General features: G+C 38.6%; 1 long non-coding RNA gene across 1 annotated transcript; it reads right to left on the bottom strand.

Moving 5' to 3' along the window:
• Positions 1-9,542: 9,542 nt before the first annotated feature.
• LOC134480953 (uncharacterized) lies at positions 9,543-23,331 on the bottom strand. Its single transcript, XR_010056006.1, has 3 exons — positions 23,198-23,331; positions 19,138-19,224; positions 9,543-10,152 (listed from the first exon to the last, which is right to left on the bottom strand). It is a non-coding gene; the product is annotated as an uncharacterized LOC134480953 (long non-coding RNA).
• Positions 23,332-24,019: the final 688 nt, after the last annotated feature.

A 24,019-nucleotide genomic window follows, 5' to 3' on the forward strand; every position in this document is an offset into this window, starting at 1 on the left:
AGAAGAGAAAGAAGACCCCAGAGGTGGATAGGATCCTTCAGGGAAGTCTTTGTAAAGTACATTGAAGAGTACTCAGACTCAAAAGGGAGAGTCACAACTTGATTTATATATTTTTTAATCTTCCTTGAATTTTCATTCTCTTCTTTTTATGAACTTTCCCAGTAACACTGAGATATACTGGGATATCAATGGATTGTTTTTTACTACTTTTTTCCAATTAATGTTTGTAGGGATAGATAAATAGATATAGATGGCTATTCATTCATATATATATATAATTATATATATATATGTATTCATATATACATATATGTGAATATATGTAGGGATTTCCTTGCAGGAATATAATATATTTAAATACAAATAAAAATGAATACAAATAATTTGTAGGAGTATATATGTATTTTTTTCAAACTCCTCTACTCCTTGATGTTTCACAATCTTCAGCAGAGGCCTTCTGAAGTACTGGTCTCCACTGGTTCTTTTTATAGTTATTCCTTTTCTAACTTATATGCATTGGCAACTTCCTTTTCTTGGGCCAACCTTTGGGTTCATTCTGGAGCCTCCACTAACATCATCATTCTTTTCTGACATGCACTCACATGCACACACCCAGACCCAAATTTGCTACCATCACTTAAATGACAAAAACTCATAACTTGCATCTTTCCCCAAGATTCTATTCAGAGCCTCAGATTCCCATAGCAGACAGGCTCTTTAAAATGATTTATAAAGATGGTCAAGATTAGTTTGTAGCCTTTTCCCAAGAAGATGCTCATCCAGTCTTCCTCACCTCACTGAATACTGTCTTCATCAACTTAACTGAACAGTTCATAAATCAGAGCACAGTATGTCTCACCTCCAACTTGAGTCTCTTCTTGAATCTATTCCCTTGTTGCCATCTTCACTGCTACAGACTAGATTAGCTTCCTCTCTAATTAAATTTCTTTACACTGTTGTCTTACTTTGTAAGGCAGAGTCCTCTTTGAAAGCTGCAAATCTCCACTCAAAATGTAATTGTATGTAATTTAAAATATGCTTTCATATGTACATATTTATTGTGTAATATATCTTTCTTTGTATATGTATTTAGAAGTATGGGTGTTAAAATCTTTTAGTTTATTTTGCTCATACATTTTTATATATTGCAAAAAGATTATTGGGAATGCTAAATTAAGTATATCTCATTGCCTTATACTTTGTGTAACTTAGGGATTTAGGATAAATATCAGAAATAGGTATCAGTGAATTATTGAACTGAGTTAATCATACAATCACATTTTATGAACTTGGTTAGAAATTATTAGACATATAGTCAGCCATCTTACTTTAAAACAAAGAGAAAGACCTAAGTGACTTAACCAAAGAAAGCCACTTTGTTAACAACAGAACCAGGGTGATAATCAAGTATTCTGAACTTTAGTTCAATGTTTGTTCTTATAAGATTTTTTTCTAAGTGAGTATAATAACCAGAGACCAAGTACTGATTTTCAAATCAAGACTAACCAAATTAGTACTTCATTTATTAATTAAAAAGTGTTCTAGTACAGAGAGAAAGTCATAGGTTAATAGGCTCATCAATATACAAGCAGATATCTACATTTTCATAGTTTTATATAAAGAGATATGTAGATCATAACTACTTGCATGTGCTGGATGGATGAGCATTCAAATCTCTTTTGCTTTTACCCATTCCTACTTCAGAGGTGATCGTAGGCTTGGAGAGATTCACTGAAACACACCATGGAACTGTCTGAACCACACTGACTTCACTGCTTAATGAACCAAGTTGATTCTTTGTCTTGTCTTAATTTCTGATTTATAAGCATGCTCCTCTCTAAATCATCATGTTTAAAAAGTGTTGCCAAGGAGAATCCCAATATATGATTTATATACCATAGAGAATCTATAAACCAGAGAGAGTCAGTATATAATCTATAAAGGTATAAATCTATATACTTTAGAGAATATATATATACTATAGCAAATCTATATACTATAGATACTCTGTAGAGAATTTATATGCTATAGATAGTCTATACACTAGAGTCTATGTGCTCTAGATAATCTATATACTATAGATAATCATTAAACTATAGAAAACCTCTATACCATAGAGAATCTCAGTCACCTGAAAGTTACCATATATAATTTCTTCAACAGGACAAAATACTGGTTGTATTTTATTAAATCTATGTTTTGTTTTTTTTGTTGAATGACCCTGTGATGCAAACTATGAATGAAAACTGCAGATATGTATGTGGGCTTGTATGACAGATTCTATGGACTTGACATCCTCAATAGGCATTGACAGTTTTCTCTGCATTGCCTAATCTTACAACTCTCACAGTTATTAAAACTTTAGCCATTTACAGAGTTTGAGAATGTATTTTTATGATCAATATATATTATATGAAAATTATTATGTAATTTGTATAAAGTTAAAAGGTTAGTATGAGTTTTTCTCCTAAACATCATATCAGGAAGTTTGGTTTTTAATTTCATGTATTGAGTTTGCTACAATGAGAATGTATTATTTTTGTGACTCAAAATTTTATAATGCTCGGTGTCTTTTGAACGCAGATTTCAACAATCAAATCAGTCTGTGTTAAACAGACTGGAAGACCTCAGCTTACTGCTGAGTTATTCCTACCAAGGGATTATAAACACAGATGTTGTTTTCATGGTAAAAAAAACAAATTAAAGAAGATTTAATTGTTAAATTATTGACCCCCAAATTAAAATCTCCATTTTGTTCAGACAAGAACTTTATTTGTAACCTAAAACATACTCTAAAAATTAATTTGTAAGTTTAGCATAATCTGCAAACCTTTCCCAACCCAGTGGACAGTAACAAAGTGAAAGATCACCACCAGAGTCATTTAATGCAAATTCACAAAAACAGGCACCTTCCAGAGGTTTGTTTCACTATTTCTCAGAATTACAACCAACTCCAAAGACATTTTGAAAGTTATTTATGTATGCAAAATAATATTGATTAAAGAAATAATTCTGGTTGGATGGAAAATTATCACATTGATATTAGACATTCAGTCATGATTATGATTATATAATTATCATTTAATGATAGAAAATGAAATTAAACTAAGCCTAAATCATCACTCAAAATATGGCTAAGCACAGCAAGAGAATGCCATTACAGCAATACGTAATAGAAGAGATTGATTAGTTAAAACAAAGCTCTCATATGCATATTCAGCCATTTATCACTCAAATTTCATTTATTTACTGAGCTCCCAATCTGTGGAGGATGCAAGGAGAAAGAAACCTTTTCTTAGCTTTTGAAACTCAGTGCTGTGAATGACTGCAATGCAGTGTAATCCCCCTTCTAGAAGGTGAGCACTTCATTTCCTGGGATGCCTTACACATCTCAATGTCTTCATGTGTACAAGGAATATGTTTAATCAACCCAAACCACGTGATAGGGCAGGTTAACTACAACTAACACTGTTTGTTTTGTTTAACACATGAGAAAGATTATGTGGGGTGGATGGGGGTGCGGTGCCTAGCTAGAGGATTTACAAGCATTTTAGAGCTAAACAGTATTTAGAATCTCTAACAGGTCCTTTATGTGAAAGTCTTAGCCTGTGGTATAAACAGAAATTGCCCAAAGAAGTCCTAATTCAGGATCTCCTTCCCCTACGTCCCAAGTGTGTTGGGAGCATACATAATCTTAGAATAAGGTGGCTTCTGGGAATGCGGTGAAGAAGAGGGTTATTAGTAGATGAATAGCCCTGTCTTCCAAGGCATGCAAAATTTGCAACTTCATGCCGTTTCTACACTTCTGTAAGGGGAGCCACACTGCTCTTTGCATGTTGGCCTTTACATGGGAGGGCCTAGAAGGAACATACAAGCTAGCAGAAAATTGCCAGGATTACACAAGAGACAGATGCAAAAAAGAGCCGTGCTGGTTTGAGAGGAACATCATTCTAATTTCCTGTATGATGCTCCCTGTTGTGAAATTTTGAAGAAATTTTTAGAACTGTTCATAAATTTATCTTTTAGTTGCACTTCCTACCGGAACAAAAATGTTTAAAACAGAAAATGTAGGAACTAGCATCTAAATGAGTTTGAACTAGTTACTTATGGGTTTCTAATATTAGGAAAAATATTCAAAAAATTAAAAAGAAAAACTATGAGAAAAAAACCCAGTGTGGTAATCAGAGATGTTGTGCCTTGACACTATTTTGTTACTGGCCATGTAAACTTAAGTGAGCAAATCCACTGTTTACACTCCAGGTCCTTCCTCTTTAAAGTTAAAAAAATGCTTTAGGGAACTTCACTATTACTCTAATAAGCCCATAAGTGCAGGGACACAAGGCCTTCTGTTATTTTCCATGAACTCTTGGCCTTAGCAAAGTGGCAGGGGTGGCAAGAGGCTTGCCTCTCTTCTCAGCACACACAGGAAGAAGAAGCAGATGGCTGTAAAACTGAGGCCAAGTAGACCAGGGCTACAAAGCCAGACCCTATCCCCAAAACTAACATTAAGGAAGAAAGGAAGGAAGTGAGGGAGGGAAGGAGGAAAGGAGACAGGGTGGAAGGCAAGGGAGGAGGAAAGGAGGGAGGGAGGGATAGAATAAAGGAGGGGAAAGAAAGGAACCAAGGACAAATGGAGAATTAGCTAATGTGGACCATAGGTCACCACATTTTAAATAAATGGTTCCTAGTACAATACTTCACTTTAAAAAATGAGAAAACAAGAGTCAGCAATTTGTCTTTGGTGGTCAAAGAGTACAGTTCAGGAGCAGTCTCATCTACTTCCCGGGATTCTGCTCTAAGGCGTCCCAACCCCACCCCATATGCAAAACTTTGCTTTAGTTTGTTAGTTTTTTCTTTCCCTAAGTCACTGGGATACACTTATTCTTTTCTCTTCCCTCATTTTTTAATATATAACTACTTATTAAAAACTCAAAAGCCACGAGAGGAGCAGAGGCAGAGCGTCAGAGAAGAGAAGTGGTATTTAAATTAGACCTACTCAACATGTCTTTCTATTCAGCAGAGGTCACAAAGCCTGGACCAAATAACAACAACAACATCAATACCTCAAAACCAGCTGTGAAGAAAACTTATAGCCCCTTAAATGCTAGCAAAGTGTTATTCATCTGCTAATAAGACTTTGCATAAAGACATTTCGAAACTATTACATTCATACCTACATAAAAAAAACAAAAACAAAAAAAACTTGATTTGCTGAGGTATTTATTGACAGAAAATTCTTCAAGTCTATATTAAAGTTCCATAAAAGAAAAGCAGTTATTTGAAGAGTTGTATAATTTTGATTGTGGTGCTCCCTCAAGCCTGTCTGGAACCCGAACTATAAATAGAATGTATAATTTACTCAAGTTTATAATCTCTAATCCTTGCCAATGTGCGTGATTGTCCTGGATATTTTCTAGACTTTCTGAACCATGTCCTTTCCATGAACTCCTGCCCCTGTTGAGTTTTCAGATTACATCTTGTTGGACCACAGGAAAGACTCCAAGGACCTGTTCTATCATTACAGAATTCCTTGCCTTTAGAATCTGGGAAGGAATATGTTTTAATCCACCACATTTTAAGTTAGTTTGCCACGTTCAATAGATAACTACCACAGTAGGTAGAGTTGATAAAAAGTACATGATATAAGACACACAGTCAATATGCAGTATCCTTTTCTTCCCTGACGTTATCATGCCCATCCTGGGTACTTGCAAGCATCACCTGAACAGGTTCCTTGGGTTCTTTGGTTTTCTTTTCTGACATATGGCTTTTTCACCTTTCAGATTTGTCTGGTAAAATCCACAGATGTGTCTCTCTTGGCAGCTTATCAACACATTGTAACAGATCCTTAGTTTCCACAGTAACCCAGTACAATGACATTGGTTGAGCTCTCTAGAATCAGTCCCAGTTTGATCAATGCTACCCTTCTTAGCAATAATATGCGCCAGTAGAAATCATTTTGAGACAGAAGACAGTTAATGTGCCATTTATCCATCTTCGATCTGTTATTAATTTCATTTCAATCTCCAGAAACAAATGATTTACTCTAGATGATGACTGTAGCCCACGAAGCAGGGGGCAAGTCTGGTTTATGCAATCAGAAGTCTCAGCCATCCACTCCCTACAGACAAACCTCTCTGACTACATAGGTGGAACAGTCAAACTTGAGAATTGTCCAAAAGATAAAAGATAAAAGAGATTTTAAAGATAAGATAGACGAGTCGGGAAGTTAAGAATATACTGAGCTTTGTGGAACGGAAAACTGTACAGTGGCTGAAGTGTGCAGGCAGGGTTCCAGGAACGTTAGTGTAGACCTGGCTGCTGTCAAATGCTGTTGCGACATCTCCAGAACACCAACAAGCAGTCCAACCAAGCTCAGGGTCTTCACCTACTTTCGCCATCCCTCTCCTCACAGTTGGAAGATGGCTGCTTGCTGACAAGATACAATGTCAAACTCCAGACACAGAGCAAGCAATTTAATCCTCATGAGATTTTAGTTATTATTCCCCCCTTGAAAGGCCTCCCAAGAAATTGCTTTGAGTGCCATTGGTTAGAGCTAGTACCCATGCCCACCTCTAATCATAGCAAAGGTCACAAGGTCAAATATTTAACCTTGCATCTCTAGTCTTTATCTTCAAGGAAAATAACTCAATATGTGTATGGTATGATCTAATCCCTAATATATTTGAGACATTTACTTCACTATGTAATACGAACTGTCTTAGGATTTGTTCAATTGGTGAACCTTATAATTTTCAAAATACTGGGATTGCATGTTTGAGCAAACATGCGTTACAATCAATATTTTGGTAGTTACAATACAAGGGAGTATATACACACATGTATCCATATACACGTATGCACATGTATTTGTAATTAATTTTTGTTGACATAGTTTTTTTTTCCCTGCAAAGAAGCTCAAGGGAAAAATATTTGGCCCTTGTAAGGGGTGCCTGACAGAGTTTTCTATCACCAGCAATGAAGGTACTAAATGGTATCCCACTTTTCTCTCATGAATATGAATGACGCTCTGAAGGCTGAATGTAACCTAAAAATTTACGTGAGAAATGAGGCATGCAACATTTTTGAAAATATATTAGCCCAAAGTCTGTATGACTGCATATTTTATGCCCTTTTCAATATGCTACAAAAGATCTGAGCCATCAACTGTCTGCTGCCAGAGAAGACCACACAAGAGCTGGGATACAAAAGAAATGCTGCGAGCCAAGTCCCTCCAACACGTTCTTTATGGTCAGTGTAATGGGCACTGCAGAGCTAAGCAAGCGCTTCGCTTCAAACTCTCCCCGACTGCACTTCCACAGATCTGGTTCTCCAGCAGACATCCCAAGCCAAGCATGCATACATCTTCACTGAGTGGCTGGCTCTAGAAAAGCATCCTTAAGCATCTTCTGTACTTGCTGCCTAGTCCTTCTGAACCTCTTCTATCCTGAGACCTCCCTTTCCTTTGGGGAACATGAAGGAAACGTCTTGAGAATTTTCTGTCTGAGAATGGTTTATGCTAGAATTTCTTATGGTGAACCATACCTGTAATCTTAGCATTCTAGAGGCTATGACAGGAGGCTTGTGATGATGGTAAGACTATCCTGAGCTAATAGCAAGTTCCAGATTACCCAGGGCTATATAGTAGCATCCTTTCTCTCTCTCTCTCTCTCTCTCTCTCTCTCTCTCTCTCTCTCTCTCTCTCTCTCTCTCTGTGTGTGTGTGTGTGTGTGTGTGTGTGTGTGTGTGTGTATTGAATTCCAGACTGTCTGGCCTCTCTCTCTCAAATGCTAGATGTATATAATTTTCATGATGATGTAAATAATCAACCTCACTTTTCCAGAAGACTATTATCTTCTAAGATCAGACCTATGCCAAATTCAGACTTGATCAGTGAAAATATATGGGCACCATATCTATGGATAAGTGCCACTGACTGTCCCAATCCCAAAGAGTTTAATGGTTGAATTCCAGAGCATCAACCAGAGATTCCCACAGAACTCCCTTCCTTGGCTGAGATCATGTCCAGGGTTGGTCTTAATGTTCTGTTGTCTTTACAATGTCTCTGTGGGTACCTGACACAGAGGGTCTCTAGATTGTCTCCTTATGCAGAACAGTGATGGGACCCATAGTCAGTACCAGTTCCCACCTTTCCCCAGGGACAGGAGCGTCCTCATTCATGTCAGATTTGTTTCCCCTCTGAAAGTGGATCCTCCCATCTTTTTCTTTGGTCACAAGGAGCTAATAAATCAATAGTTTGTATAATATTGTTCGTTAAGCCCAAGCACTATATCACACAGATAAATATTTCATACTTAAGGTCAACTGTATGTCTATCATAAATAAGAACAGAATTATTAAAGATAGATAAATTTCCAAATGAGGATTACAGAATGAGATGGGGCCTTGTGTATCTGGTGCTGGATATGAATCCCTCACATAACCTTTAGCAATAAATTACATGGCACAATTGGAAGGTCACTGTTCTAGAAGTTTCTCATCTTAGCTAATTAAGGCCTCAGAATGAAGCTTTATAACTCAGCAGTTCTATGAACTTACTATATTATTTTGTCCTTTCTCACAGATAGTTAGATACTAAGTGATATTGATGCTAAAAATCCCAAAGAAAGATTTCCCTTGGTACACAGCACAGCTGGGGGGAGGGGGGAGCACATCCTGTAAGGATGGGGAGCACATCCTGCAACGCAACCATTATTTCTTCCTCACTGTTGGACGATGCTTCACTTAATACTAAATCTGAGTCTTATCTGAAATTAGGAAGACGGGGCTACCTATCTACCAGCTATACTTCGGAAAGTGTCATTGTGGGAGCACAAACAACAGAAAGACAGGAGAAGCAGAAAGAAGAAAGAGAAGAAATGACAACTATATTTTTCAAGCATCAACGAAATGCCAGTCATGAAGCTAAGTGCTCTGAGTGCAGTATCTCACTTTATCTTTGTGACAGCCCTGGGATGGAGAGACCTTTATGGACCATTTTACAGTGATGAAAACCAAGGCAGAAAGCATCCATAAATTGCCCAATGCCACACTAGGGTTTAAGAGCCAAACTAAGATTCAGAGCGTGCTTTGATTTTAACACGCTCCGCCAGGCAATCCAAGGAGAATCCCCCAGAAGGTGGGTGCTCCAGAAATGGGTTGGCAAGACTCAACCCACACCCACCCCAGAAGCATGAAATCAACCATCTGAAGCTATAGCTGACTGAAAGCTTATAGCTGACTGAAAGCTGTGGTCCACTGTCTAGTTCCCTGGAGAGCTCCACATTGTCTAGGACATAAGATTGGCTTTAGATAAGAGAACTTTCTTTCCTCACCTAATCAGCCCCTTCACAATCCATGTTTTGAATAGCCACTGTCTATTGATCAATCAACTGGACCAATGCAGGCCAGTTCTAAATTTTCTAATAAAATGATCACAATGATTTAGAAGTGGTCCAAGGCTGTCTGAAAACATTATAAAACAGCCTGATGCCTGCCTTGGCATTCGGGGCTTGCATACTTTTTCTTGTTATAGGATGAAGAGCAACTACTTGGCTGTGAACTAATACTGATTGTGACTAGGGAGACTCAACATTCACACATCTTGGTTGCTTGAATTCTTACAGTAATCAAATCAATTTTCAAAGGGCTAAACTGGGAGTCACAGTAGATGAGTTTCTGTCGGATGTGAACATAAGGAGGCATGTGCTCCACACTGAAGGATGCCAAAGATCTCGAAGCAGTTAACAGAGGTCTCATCAGAAATACTCCCCGCGTAGTAATTTAACAGTCCCGGAGGTACTTGACAAAAGGTTGCTGAACATGGTGTTCTGCATAATCATAATGGTTTATTATCTCAAGGCGACATTTGATTTTTTTTTCTTTTTCATTTGTATCCCAATTCACAAGAACATGAGCTCAGCAATTAAAAAAACAACAAAGAACATCTAAATACAAAATCGCTCGCTAGCTATCGAAGTACTAGGCACTGTGCTGGCTGGATCATAGAGCTCAGCTATAGAGCAGTTTTCCCAACATCACGTAAATGCCAACTCTTCATATCGCTCACCTGATACGGGGTCTCATGTGACTCTTTTTCTTGAACAATATGTTTGTTTCTCCTCAAAAGAAAACCATCTTCATTTATTAGATCTAGGAAAAGAGATAAAGGTTACAAAACAAGTATCAAAAAATATAGTTTGGGAGTGACTTCAGTGATGGAAAGCTGGCTTAACATGTGAGAGGCTCTGGACTTGGAACCCAGCATGATACAGAATAAAAGAAAAAAGAAAAATTTCAAGTTTAGGAAGTTCAAGTGTAATTTAATAATGCAGTTTTATTTAACCAATTAAGACATTGCATTGGCTTGGTCATGTTTTCCTTTGTTGTTGTTAAATAAAGATGATCTGCTTTTATAAGAAACAGATCAAAACAATGTCAGTTTAACAAGTCAAGCCTCAAAATTGTCATTGATCATCTGGGCCCTTAGGTAAGCTGTGGAACCTCCCTGAGATTCAACTCCTCTTCTCCTCCCAAAGCTACTTCTAGCTCTGAGACACAGTGATTCAGCCAGTAACTACCTCACCTGTTTCTAAGCGGCGTTTTCTACCACTGGCATTTTGAGCTTCATTAGCTCAGGTCTTCTCAACATGAATTATTTATGTCAAAAATTGTTTCGTACATGGTTTAGTAAAAGCTCTGGCTTTTGGCATCCATTTGCTTGCAGCTAAATGAAACCTTTTCAAAAGTAAGAGAAACTCCCTTCCAGCTCCTCTGAAAAGGGGCTTCGTTTATTTAAGTCTGAAACACACCGCATGTTAAAAGAGGAAAGGACTTCATGGATCACCTAATCTAAGCCTTTCATTTTATGAATGAGAGCACTGAAACCAGCCACCAGACTAGCGACTTTTAACATTTTGCATTCTTCTTTCTCACATTCAAGGCCCATCATCCTGGCACATGGAAGGGAACACAGATTGTCTCCAACTCTCCTTCTTAGCTATGGTCAGAAAGATGCAAAAAACTCAACAATTTGTAATAACAATGGGCTTTAAATAAAAGCAACCATGATACAGAATTCTAACAAAAGCCTGAACTTCACAAGGATCTAGTTTTAGGATCTTGTTCTTTGAAGCAGAGTCTTCTATTACAGGTTCAGGATGCTAAATGTTAATGTTTTACAATTAATGTTTTTTTCAATTCCTGGAAAAATTTCTCTTTGTGTCCAGTTACTCTTTTGTCGATCTTTTGCATTTGCATATCTTTAACATGAACTTTGAATGGATCCTCCTAGGGACACATTCTACTGGGTGTGGAAAAGATTAAGGTAGCCTCCTACTCTCTCATATCTGGAATCTAGCTCGAGACTGTAGCTATGACTACCTACAGTATGTCTGCATATGACCACAAGGTTTCCGATGAATAAATCAGGCCTGATGCTATGGATGGAAACTCATTACTAAGACATATTAAGACACATGATTATCCCTTTTCAGGTCCCACCCCCTCCCATTCCCCTTCCCCCTGCTTTGAAATGTAAATACATAAAATATCCAATAAAAAAAAAGACTCATGGTTCTTTTTATTTCATCTTTATTAACTTGGATATTTCTTATTTACATTTCGATTGTTATTCGCTTTCCCAGTTTCCTGGCCACCACCCCCCTAACCCCTCCCCCTCCCCTTCTCTATGAGTGTTCCCCTCTTCATCCTCCACCCATTACCACCCTCCCCCCAACAATCATGTTCACTGGGGGTTCAGTCGACACAGCCAGAATACAGCAAATACATAGGCGAATGCCATCATTAAACCACTGAACTGAGAACGGGACCCCCGTTGAAGGAATCTTAGAAAGGACTGAAAGAGCTTGAAGCGGCTTGAGATCCCATATGAACAACAAGACTCATGGTTCTTATTAGAGACATAGGGTCATAAGGATTTGAAAAACAGATGTTCTTCCAAGGTAAAGAATGAAAGATAGAGATAACAAAGAGCAAAAATAAAAATGGTATGGACAGTGATTTATAATTCAAAACGAATGAAACAAGACTATGCTTGAGCTTGGTATTGGTCGTCCCTGAGAACTGTTCCAGACATAGTGTAAGAAGAGGTAGGGCTGATGAGTAACCGTGGCCAACTACTACTGAGCACTCAGAAGCCAGTGCACGAGCTTGAACATGACAAACTGGATCAGTGCTGCGAGTGTAAATCTCTGCAAGTATCCAATCGCAAGTATTTTGATAAATCAACTCAATCAAGGAGATGGGGACTCTCTGTAATGAGCCAACTGACCAGCTATTTAACTAGAGGAAAGCCATGGCCCTCAGCTCACCCTTCTGAATTGTCAGACCGGAGTTCAGGATTGTTTCCCTGGTATTTTCAAGAGAAAGTATGGGTTTTAATATATTTTTATCTCACTTTAAAATTATTATGGAGTCTCAAACAAGATTTTCCTCAGATTAAGTTTTCTTATAGTTAACTAGAGGCTTGAGAGAACTCAGGAATTAGGACGGGACATTAGTATTTATAATTGCTTTTTCTAAAAAAATTAACCATTTTGTATGTATATTATATATACATATATAATATATGTCTAACATATATAATGTTTATTATATGAGATTTATACTATACATGTGCATATATGTACACACACACACACACACACACACGCATGCACATATAATCCACCTGTGACATAAATGATTCTTTGCAGAGAAAATAAAATACTTATAAAGACAGTAGAAACCTGTATTTAAGCAGCACAAAAGCAAACAAGTGAATCAGGAATCAAGCAGGGGAAAATCCCCAAAGATGACAATAACATTCCCTCCCATAATATATTTTCTTCCGAAGCTTGAAGTTGTTTCTCCTTTACCATGAAATGAAGTGTAACCCAAAAAACAGAGAATCTAGATGAAACCCAGTGACTCGATGCAGCAATGGACATGGATTTGATTCCAGGACTAGAAATGGTGTCCAGAGAGCAAGTCATGTTCTCATGTGATGGCTGTGTGTTGCCCACACTTGAAAACCAACCATTAGTAAGACATGTCGCTAATAGGGAATGGCACATCCATGTGTCCCAGTGTAGAGTACAGTCAGAGGCCGGTCTATTCTGGACCATGGGCCAAACAGAAATGAGAAAGCTTCTATATGATTCTAGCCACCAGACTTTTAAATCCTTTATAAGCACCAACATCCACCAAATAAAGCTTCAGACATCAGACATGAATCTTGTGACTTAATTCTTGACACTGACTGAATTTGGTGAGCTTATTAAGTCATTGTTCTGTAGACAATACAAGGGTCATAGGTCCAGAGTACTAGATTATGAGGACATGCATATATCACTGCAAATGTCTGTATGTATAAGAATGTAGCATTCTAAGACTGAATCCCCAGTGAACTAGATTGTTGGGGGGAGGGCGGCAATGGGGGGAGGATGGGGAGGGGCACACCCATAAAGAAGGGGTGGGGGAAGGACTAGGGGGATGTTTGCCCGGAAACTGGGAAAGGGAATAACACTCGAAATGTATATAGGAAATACTCAAGTTAACAAAGAAAAAAGATAATATTTCTAATATATTTTCATCAGCACTTAAAATCAAATGTGTTAAGCTTTCTATTATATTGTGTTAGAATGTTTGATTTAAAAATATTATTTGAGTTCCTAATGTAAGTTTTATTAAAAACTCATTGAACACATTCGAAAAAAAAAAGAATGTAGCATTCTGCATAGAAAGTGAGATTTATCTTATGAGAAAAGCTGAGGGAAGTTGTCCTCTCTAAGGAAGAGCACAGCAATTGGTTGTCCAAAGCTAAAAAGTCAAGCCTGAAAGCATGCATACCACAAAAAGATTGATCAGATTGTATTTAAGAATGTGTGTGTCTACCTAAGTATATAGTCACACAATAAGAATTAGTGGGGAAAAAGCTGTAAGTTTGAAATAGAGTAGGGAACAATGATTTTAGATGGTTTGGAGGGAGGAAAGAGAAGGAAGAAATCTGATATATAATATATAGTCTTAAATATTCCAGAGAAGATGTTGAGCAAAACTGATTAACTTTAAAAGGTTAAATGATCATAGTAACTAAATTTTAGGATAGATGAACGTTTCAAATTGATAGCATTCAAGTGCTAAAGCAGACCTTAGAAGATGCTAAGACGGGGCTGGGGATTTAGCTCAGTGGTAGAGCGCTTACCTAGGAAGCGCAAGGCCCTGGGTTCGGTCCCCAGCTCCGAAAAAAAGAACCAAAAAAAAAAAAAAAAAAAAAAAAAAGAAGATGCTAAGACTTTCACTTTCCTCTCCACCAGTTTTATTTGATAATAAATATTACAAAACCGTATGCAGATAAGATTTATTTCTGAACTAACCCTATAGTGATGTAAGTGGAATTAAAATTCCTTTTATTGATAGTCAGGCTTCTGGACTTTACTTCTTAATATCTTACTACCTTTACTAACACGTCAATTCTTTTCAACTATAACTTATGAAATAGGCTATCACTGTCAGATTGATTGATCTAATATCTCTAAATCTCCAAAGCTTTCTTATTTATTTTGATTATTAAAGTAAGTGTTAGCTAGTATTCATTATATATGCTATAAAATGAAAGAAAAAAAACCTAGTTCCTGAAGTTATTTTACTCTTAGCGTAATTTGATTTTAGGTAAACTCCAATTCTTAGATTTCAAAGTTTGCTCTCGGATTTTATCCAGAAAACAAAAGCCATAATAAATATAAAGATTTTCTATTTGATGTCGACTTCAAATTGAATCCTATGAATAATTTCCCTTGTTTATGAAGCTAAAAATATGATTGAACTAAATTACCGACTAATTTAGATAGACACCTAACCTATCATCCTTTTCCAGTTGGAAGCCCTAAGCAATCCCTTTCCTCATGTTCATTTTGCAGATGTTGTCTTTTCTGAGCACAAATTCAGGATTAGATCAAACACTTCTTAGAAAAAAGAAAATGGACGAAATAAACTAAAGATCTTTGCTTCTAGCACTGACCCTATTTTCATGATTTTTGTTTTCAAGGATAAAATATGTTGACACTGCACTACATTAATGTCACCAACAAGTAAAATATCTGACACAGATCCTCAGCTAAGCCCAGTTTATAAAAGTTTGACATTAAGGTCTGCAGAAGTGGCACCACAGGTAATGACAGTGGTTTCTTTTCTTGACTGGGTATTCCCAGCCCAAACATGGTGGCCCTCAGTCACCTCTAAGTCCAATTCCAGGGGACCCAGTGACCTCTTTTTGCTTCTACATGTACCATGTGTGCACATGTTATACAGATGCACACACAGGCAAAATACCCGTACAGCAAAAAACAATTTAAAATGTTTAGCATTAGGCAAACAGAACCTTTAGGAATAATTCCTACTGATATTATATATGCATCACTTAGAAATACTGCTTTGGGAGGATGGCCCTGTTGGGCACCAATGGGAGGAGACACCCTTGGTCCTGCCATGTCTGGAGCCCCCAGAGTAGGGGAATGTCAGGGCAGGGAGGTAGAAAGGGCGTTGTTTGGAGAGGGGGAACACCCTCATAGAAGGAGAGAGGGATGGGACAGGGGGCTTATGGATGGAAAACTGAGAAAGGGAATAACAGTTGAAATGTAAATAAAAAATATCCAATAAGAAAAACAAATACTGCTTTGAAATTAAAATGTAGAGAAATGATTTGTTGTTCTTGCTGTTGTTGTTGCTGCTGCTGTTGTTTTTGTTGTTGTTGCTGCTGCTGCTGCTGCTGTTGTTGTTTGGCTTATAACCAATTCTGGAAGAGTTAATATCATTCCCCAAGCATCTCTGTAGACTCCCTCCTGCTTTGCAGTAGCTGTCTTTAGAATTCCTTTTAGTGTGCTATAAAGTCAGGCACTGTTATGGCAGCCACCATGCACGTCCCCATCTGCACCTCACCACACTAGCACAGCCTGCCTATCCTCAGGCACAGTAAACTGCTCTTAAGTAATTATGCAATTAACAGCTTAAAAGTAGTGTTTAAAACAAGAAAGAAATATTATGGGTTGATATGGAGGGCACTAATTGCTTAGAAATACTCTGAGTCTTGCAAATGAAGTTAGTACACCCATAAAATTCGAGCCTGCAGCTTGTGGCCTCCTCCCTCACTCAGTCTCTGCCTTCAATTTATAATGGCTCCGACAGCCGTGGTCTCAGGCCATCAACTCCTCTGAGCATTAATCCCTAGGTAATGTCCTGTGGCTCAGCTGCTTCTGCTTAGAAGTGTCTGAAGAACTTCTTGGATACACACACACACACACACACACACACACACACACACACACAGAGAGAGGGGGGGGGGAGACAAAGCCACCTGTTACTGTAAAATTATAAAAAATACTGTATTTTATCCCGCACTAGATCTGGCACCAAAGTGTCACAAGGTATCTGGTAGATATCTTCATCTCAGACAGCAAAGCCTCTCACCCGCTTAGCTCCATCCCTATCACACTGTTGATGGCCTCTCTCTGAGCCTGGCAACAATCTCTCTAACCATCTAGTTCCCAAGGCAGGCTGCCATAATGCCAGAAACACACATCCCAATTCCATGGTGGCTTAGTGTCTCCAGCTGCCACATACTCTCTTGAACTTAAATCACCACATGAAAGAACACACAACACAATAACCTCTGATCTAATTGATAAGATATAATTGTCCACCTAGACATACAAAGTCCTGTACGCATCCATCACTTAAGAACATTCATAACAACCTGTAAATGTGCAGAGAGGAATGTTGTTATAAAAATATAAAAAATAAAAAAGTATAGGGTTGCCTTTTACCCCCACTAGGTCCAGCACCTCAGTGTCCCAAGATATCTGCTAGATATCTTGGCGGAAACACATCCCAACTCCGCGGGGCCGGCCCAGTGTCTCCTGCTGCTGCACACTTTCTTACACTCAAACCGTCACATAAAAGAACACACAGCACAATAACCTTTGGCCCATTTGATAAGATATAGTTACCCACCTAAACATACAAAGCCCAGTACCATCCATGCCTTAAGAACATTGATAACAACCTGTAAATACACAGAGCGGAATCCTAACGTCACCTGCCATGGCTTCTTTCCCTCTCTCTCCTGTCTCTTCCTCCTTTCCATTCCAGTCTCCTCCTCTCCCTTCAAACTTTTCTCCCAACCATCCTTCCTTCTCGTCTAATGACAGGCCTCCTTCTACCCTGTATCTGCCCTCACCTGTATTTTACAAATTAAATGGGGAGAAAGTTCTGGTGAAGTCACATGAATCCAGAGTACGTGACTAGGCAGCTGTTCTTGAGGCATCAAAATACAGATAACTCCAGGGCAAACCACAACAGAGGAATCTTAACATCAGCCCCCATGTTCTTTCTGCTGCTTCATGTGGTGTGCGTGTGTGTGTGTGTGAAAAAGAAAGAGAGAGAGAGAGATAGATAGATAGATAGAGAGAGAGAGAGAGAGAGAGAAGGCGAGAGAGTTATTCAAGAACCTAGGTCATATCAAGATTATGTACAAATTTCTTTTCAAAAAGGCAAAGGTTGCCAACCAGAAGCACCTTACCTATTGCACCCATGGCACCTGGGGCACCTATGGCACCCATGGCATCCATGCCACCCATGCCACCCATAGCCCCTATGGCACCTATGGCTCCTATGACCCCTATGGCAACCGTGGCACCTGTGGCATCTGTGGCACCTGTGGCACCTGTGGCACCTGTGGCACCTGTGGCACCTGTGGCACCTGTGGCACCTGTGGCACCTGTGGCACCTGTGGCACCTGTGGCACCTGTGGCACCTGTGGCACCTGTGGCCAGGGACTTTTCTGCTTCATCACTGCAGCTCTAACTGAACTACTTGCCTTGTAGCATTAAATTACAAAATGTAAACAAGCCATCGTGGGGATTAGAGTACTTCCTGATGAAGCTGTATTTGTGGCGATACACAGCACAGCTCCGGCTTCCTTTTCCACAGATCATCTAAAGTGACCTGAAATATAACCTGCTTAGTGAAAGACACGATGGGTGGACACAAGTAAAGTATCAGGGGATAGAGAAGAGATCATTTGCTCTGTCTTGGACTTCTATCACTGGTGTCTATGTTGTTAGATAAAGTCCATTCTAAGGTGATAACATTGAACATAATCTTTCATTACGATTAAAGAAAAATATTTCAGATAATCCACTAATATTTCACTTAGATTTTGCATAAAATTTTAAATATTAGAAATTGACTAAAGTGATTCACTAAAACATTACCCAATCTTGAATAAAGTTGTTCTATTTAAAACAATTATTATTTTGTAAACAATAACATTTTATTTTTTTAAATCTACCTCAGTATATAGTCAAATTATTAAGCAATTACTGGGAAAACATATTAAATTCTCTTTGTCCTAAAGTATTAAAAAATTTAGGCAATCATCATCAAAAAGCTTTGAATTGTCAATAGTAATAACACTGTGTACTTCCTAATTCAATAGCTTATGAGGTGGGATATAAAGCAAAGCAAGTTTCACACATACCTTTGTTTATATTTATGAAATAGTAAAGCTTTCTCCTTTTAGTCATAGTCTTTCCAAATTAAGCAATTATAATTGTGGGCTCCATTGCTACTAATAAATTCATTTATACCTGAGTGCTAATTCAGTTATTAAGAAACTTAAAATTAAAAAATAAGGTAATTTTTACTGGTATTTAGCTATTTCTCCTGAATTATTATAGAAAAACCTAACAACAATAAAATAAAAATATTGATATCTTTCTAGATTTGTCTATATATGCTGATTTTTACAATATTTTAAAATTATTGACATATTAAGTTTTTATGTATTATTTAAAATTGAATTTTTGCCTTTTTCCTCACCTGGTAACTTAGCTGGATTTTACTTTCTTTCTATATGTGTAGCTGTATATATGTGTATATGATGCACATACATATGTATCGATATGCATATATGTCAATAATTCATTAATATTTATTCTATCTTACCACATTTGCTATTCCTATTTAACTAGGCCACAACATCCTGCTTATTTCAATAGTGAAACATAAATCTTCCTAACTGCCCTTTAAACTACTTTGAGAAAAGACAAAGTCAACGGAGCTAAAGCTAGCAATTACCTGTCAGTTGACAGGGCCTCCTGAGGTGGGAATCATGCACAGTCTTGCTGGGTTCCTGCCAGGCTGTGTCAGTCACAGTTGTTCCTCCTAAAGCAAATGAAAGACTGGTTACCAGCATTCACAGTTATACCCGTCGCGTATGTAAGGATTTTGAAATCAAGCAATCTGAGCACACAGTTGTAACTTGGTAGTCATTAGCCCCTTGTATGAAATTCTAGGCACTGAACAGTTGCCGCAGGCTCCTCATTTATGTATATAAACTCCTAAGTATTCACACAGCTGTGGTAGAACAGTGGTCCTCAGATGCTCCCTAGGAGCTTACAATCTATTGTCCCTTTAGAACTTTCTTGAATTTACTATCGTTCTCATGCATAAGTTACAGTGACCCAACCTTCAGTATGCACGATCATCCTAGCATCTAACATGTAGACAGAATGTGGAGTTACAAAGTTTCATGCACCATCAAATCCTTAGCTAGAAAGACTCACTCCATGTCCCTTGCACACTGGAATAAGCCTTGACAGATGAGGGACAGCTCCCAGTGACTGAGAAGCTTCCCCTCCAAGCCACTTAGCAAAGACTGCCCATTCTGCAGTCTCTGTCATACGCTGACACAAACACATTGTAAACCGTGAAATCACAATGGAGCACAGACACAACTCAACACTCTGGGTTCTGTCTAAAGTCACTGGTACTCTGTGGACACTGAGTCTACAAGACAAGAGATTGTCTGTACTAACCAATGCCAGAAGGGCATCCAATCTGACTAAAGTGCAGATGTCCTTGGTAGATTAAGATCATCACTTACATCAGTAGAACTTTCTAGATAGTGTCAGGGGATCAGTTTTTGAAAAGAGAGGAAAAGGGGAATGAATTCCAGACTCCTATGCTTTCCAGGGGGTGGGGGGAGGAGAAAGAAGGATTACCCACAAGTTTACCCACTGCTGTTAAAGAAATGTTTTTTCTTGTTGCTATTGTCATTGCTCTGGTTGGGGTAGAAAAGAATCTCTCTCCTCCCTCTCCCTCTCCCTCTCCCTCTCCCTCTCCCTCTCCCTCTCCCTCTCCCTCTCCCTCTCCCTCTCCCTCTCCCTCTCCCTCTCCCTCTCCCTCTCCCGCTCTTCCCTCTATCGATCCCACTACCCCTCCCTCCTCCCCTGTGTATATGTGTGTGTGCACGTGTATGTTATGCACATGTGTCTATTTGTAGAGCATATGCTTAGATACAGAGGCTGAACCAAAAGGAAATCTCTATTATGCTCTACCACCATCCCTTGAGACAGTGTCCTTCAAGTTGGTCTGGCACACAACAAGTCCCAGTAATCTTTTAGTCTACAACATTCCAGTTACAGGCAGTGTGCTCATGCTCAGTTTTAACAGGGATTCTAGAGATTTGGAGACAGGGCTTCACACTTGCATATCTGAGACTATTACCCACTGAGAAATCCGCTTCTGCACAAAATGTCCTACTGACTGCATAACCCAGATGGTTTGGTACTAAGAATGTATTAAAAATACCACTCCCAGAGTACTGCTGTGAGGAGAGAAGAAAGGGGAAAGGAGACAGGAGAGAGGAGAGAAGAGGACAGACTGCTGGCCCATGCATGACCTTTCTATTGGATATATTATTTATTTTCATTTCAACTGCTATCTCCTTCTCTGCTTTCCCCTCCTGAAGTCCCCTATCCAATTCCCCCACCAACCCACCCACTTCCACCTGCTTTCCTTGGCATTCCCCTACATTAAGGCATCCAGCCTTCACATGACCAAGGGCCTCTCCTTGTATCTTGTATCAGATATGCCATCCTCTGCTACAAATGCTGCTGGAGACATGGGTCCCTCAATGTGAACTCTTTGGTTGGTGGTTTAGTTCCTGGGAATCTAGGGTTCTGGTTGGTTGATATTGTTGTTCTTCTATGGGGTTGCAAGCCTCTTCAACTCCTCCAGTCCTTTTCCTAAATCTCCAGTGGGGTTCAATTGTTGGTTGCTCACATCCTCATCTGTATTTGTCAGGCTCTGGCAGAGCCTCTCAAGAGACAGCTATAACATACTCCATTTCTTGGTATCTGCAATAATGTCTGGGTTTGGTGTCTGTATATGGGATGGGTCCCCAGGAGTCATGACTTTTCTAAATGACATTGATAAAATTTAATTTTTAATTAAAAATGAAAAAGAACTAAAAAGTTAGACTCCAGAGAACCAAATAACCCTATTAAAAATTGAGGCACAGAACTAAACAAAGAAGTCTCAACTGAGGAAGATCAAATGGCTGAGAAGCATCTGAGAAATGTTCAGCATATTTAATCATCAGGGAAATGCAAATCAAAACAACTCTGAGATTACAACCTTATACCAGTCAGAATGGCTAAGATCAAAAATTCAGGCCACTACAGATGCTGGTGAGGATGTGGAGAAAAGGAAGACTCTTCCATGGTTGGTAGGATTGCAAGCTGGTACAACCACTCTGGAAGTCAGTCTGGAGGTTCCTCAGAAACTTGGACATAGTACTACCTGAGTACCAAGGTATACCACTTATGGACATATACCCAAAGATGCTCCAACATATAACAAGGACACATGCTCCACTATGTTCATAGCAGCCTTATTTATAATAGCCAGAAGCTGAAAAGAACCCAGATGCCCTTCAACAGAGGAATGGATACAGAAAATGTGGTACATCTATCAATAACAATGACTTTATGAAATTCTTAGGCAACTGGATGGAACTAGAAAATATCATCCTGAGTGAGTTAACCCAATCACAGAAAAACACACATGGTATGCACTCATTGATAAGTGGATATTAGCCCAAAAGCTTGGAATATCCAAGATACAAATCACAAAACACATGAAACTCAACAAGAAGGAAGGCCAAAGTGTGCATGGTTCTGACCTTAGAAGGGGAAACAAAAATACTCACAGGAGATGTGGAGACAAAGTGTGAGCAGAGACTGAAGGAAAGGCCATCCAGAAACTGCCCCATCTGGGGATCCATCCCATATAGAGACACCAATCCCAGACAATATTGCTGATGCCAAGAAGTATATGTTGACAGGAGCCTGATATACCTGTCTCCTGAGAGGCTCTGCCAAAGCCTGATAAATACAAAGGCAGATGCTCACAGCCAACCATTGAACTGAGAACAGGGTCCCCAGTGGAAGAGTTAGAGAAAGAACTGAAGTAGCTGAAGTGTTTTTGCAACCCGACAAGAACAACAATATCAACCAACCAGATCTTCCCAGAGCTCCCAGTGACTAAACCACTATCCCAAGAGAACACAGGGATGGACCTATGGCTCCATCTGCACATGTAGCAGAGGATGGCCTTGTTGGGTATCAATGGGAGAAGAGGCCCTTGGTCCAGTCAAGGCTCCAATGTAGGGGAATGTCAGGGTAGGGATGTGGGAGAGATTGGGTAGTTGGGTGGGGAGCACCCTCACAGAAGCAGGGGACTGATGTGGTAGGGGTTTTCTGGAGGGAAAACAAGGAAAGGGAATAACTTTTGAAATGTAAATGAAAAATCCAATAAAAAATAAATGTGGCAAGCATAAAATAAAATTTTGTTTATGTACACAACATAAAAAAATGAAACAGAAAAGTCAAACCAAACCAATCACCCATTGTTATTATGATACTGTGGTGGAAACTGACCAGATTTGCTTCATAAAAAGAAAATGGAGTGAACATATTTTTAATTTAAAACTATCCTGATTCTTTTTCATTTACTCTCACATTAATAGATCTGAAAAGGTCTGTAAGAGGCCACCTTGAGCACAGATCAACAAAGCTAAGGGCTAGAAGACAATTAGCCAATAAACTGCCAACAAAACCATTCTTTTTAAATATAAAAGAATTATACCAAATAAATCAATGATTTATTTATTTTATTTGTCTAATATTAAGAAGAACCATATTTCTTCTTAATTTTTTTTCTCCACACTTCAGTGACAACCAGAATTGCCTTTCATTGATCATTTATTGCTTTGTGGTCATGGCAGCAGATGGTAACATCATTGGGGAAACTGAGCACATAATTTTTACAGAGGATTTTAAGAATCACTAACCAAATATTTTGTCTTCAGGTGGAAGTTTCTGGAGTGACCTAGAACAAAAGAAGCAGAAACTTAGATTTGAATTTAATAACTAGGATATTAATCAAAAAGAAACTATAACATATACTGTGATTTTTAGAGTTGAAATAAATTTTACCTCTTGTTGAGGTCAACTATGGCCTTGAATTCTCCTGATTTTAGATGATAAATCATAGTTATGAAAATACAATCTGCATCTGGAAATTTAGGATGAATTAATATCCATGAAACATGAAAAGGAAAAGAGTTGAGCTATTTCTACATATACTAAAGAGCAAATAGAAGGAAATCAATTTTCATCCCTAGAAATCTGCAGGGACTTAGTTTCAGACATTTCCTCTGACACTTCTTCTTCCACTGTGTGTGTGTTTGTGTATACATGCACACACACACACACACACACACATACACACACACATACACACACAATCACACACACACACATACACACATACACATACACACACAATCACATACACAGAGAGAGTGAGAGAGTGAGCAAGCAAGAGAGGGAGAAAGACAGAGAGAAAGAGAGAAAGAGAGAGAGAGAGTCAGAGACAAAGACAGAGACAGAGACAGAGACAGAGAAAGACAGACTGATAGAGATCCAGATCCACCCAGATCATATTTGCATATAATCTATACATGCCCTCTCCTATTTCAAATAATTTCTAGACTATTTGTGGCGTTTGCATTATAAATAATATGACATTAGTTGTTTCAGGGTTGTTGAGAATTATGACAAAATTGTGCTAATGTTTGTTCAATACAAATATAGCTCCTCAAAAATATGCA

This window comes from Rattus norvegicus, chromosome 11 (genome assembly GCF_036323735.1).
Source record: "Rattus norvegicus strain BN/NHsdMcwi chromosome 11, GRCr8, whole genome shotgun sequence".
In the NCBI taxonomy this organism is placed as follows: Eukaryota; Metazoa; Chordata; class Mammalia; order Rodentia; family Muridae; genus Rattus; species Rattus norvegicus.